We start from the raw sequence: 1,719 nt of genomic DNA, 5'->3' as shown, positions 1-1,719 counted from the left end.
GCATGTGAGAGCTGGACAATGAAGAAGGAAGACCGAAGAATAATTGATGTTTTTGAGTTGTGGTGCTGGCAAAGAATGCTGAAACTACCATGGGCTGCTAAAAGAACTAACAAATCCATCCTGGAGGAAGTGCAGCTGAAATGCTCCTTGGAAGCGAGAATGGCCAGACTTCATCTCACGTACTTTGGTCATGTTATCAGAAGAAACCATTCCCTGGAGAAGGATGTTATGCTTGGTAAGGTGGAGGGTCAATGAAAAAGGGAAAGGCCTTCAACAAGACAAATATGGCTGTGACAATGGGCTCAAGTATAGGAAGGATTGCAGAGCTGGTTGGGGACCAGGCAGTGTTTCATTCTGCTGTGCATAGTGTCACTATGAGTCAGAGACAATTCCACAGCACTTAACAACAACAGTGTAATCAATAAAACAATAAGAAAGGGAGTTAGGATGTAGTCTGCTTTGAGACTATAAATAGATTTTCTGACAGAACTCTTTCTCTCTCTCCACTCTGCTCTCTTCTCATTACCTGACCAATGGATCATGGGACACAAACCTTCAGAAGTCTCCAGCCTGTTGCCTGACCTACAGATTTTGGACTTGCCAGTCCTCACAGTCCTGTGACTAGCAGGAGTCTCCAACCTGTCTCCTGACCTATGGATTTTGGACTTGCCAGTCCCCACAATCACATGAGCCAATCCCTTGAAGTAAATCAATCAATCTCTCTCTCTCTCTCTCTCTCTCTCTGTGTCTGTCTGTGTGTTTTTTTTTTTTTTAATATATTGGTCAATGTTCAGTTACTTCAGGAGATAGCACATGATAAAGAATAAATTATTCTGAAGGAAGTTTAAGCTGCATTGAAGAAATTGGCAGAAAACAGGCTCTAGGAAATGATGGAATACCCATTGAGATGTTTCAACAGATGGATACAGTGCTGGAGACGCTCACTAGCTTATGCCAAGAAATTTGAAAGACAGCTGCCTGGCCAACTGACTGGAAAAGATCCATATTTGTGCCCATTCCAAATAAAAGTGATCAAACACAATATGGAAATTATCAAATAATGTAACTAATATCACATGCAAGTAAAATTCAAACAGCAGTACACTGACAGGGAACTGAGAAGCTCAAGCTAGATTTAGAAGAGGATGTGGAAGTTGTGATACCATTGTGGATGGCAGATGGATCTTGGCTAACAGCAAAGAATGCCAGAAAAATATTTACCTGTTTTATTGACTATGCAAAGACATTTGACTATGTGGATCTTAACAAATTATGTATTACATTGCAAAGAATGGGAACTCTAGAATACTTAACTGTGCTCATGAGGAACCTGTACATAGACCTAGAAGCTGTCATTTGAATAGAATAAAGGGATACTGCATGGTTTAAAATCAGGAAGGGTATGCATCAGGGCTGTATCCTTTTGTCATATTTATTCAACCTGTATGCTGAGCTATAGGAAGAACAAGGCATCATGACTGAGGGAAGACTCATTAATTACCTGCAATATGCAGAGGACACAACCTTGCTTGCTGAAGGTGAAGATGACTTGAAGCACTTACTGATGAAGATCAAAGGCTAAAGTCTTTGATCTAACAATAACAACAATTTTTATTCCATTTTTGGATGAGGAAACTCAGGGAAGTTATAAAAATTAAGTAACTTGCCCAAGGCCCCATAACTAGTAAGCAGCGGAGACGGGAACTGAACCCAGAAGTC

Source organism: Orycteropus afer, unplaced genomic scaffold (assembly GCF_000298275.1).
Source record: "Orycteropus afer afer isolate SDZICR_OR568_19922 unplaced genomic scaffold, OryAfe1.0 scaffold00428, whole genome shotgun sequence".
In the NCBI taxonomy this organism is placed as follows: Eukaryota; Metazoa; Chordata; class Mammalia; order Tubulidentata; family Orycteropodidae; genus Orycteropus; species Orycteropus afer.
Note: the sequence above shows the minus strand (reverse complement) of the source record.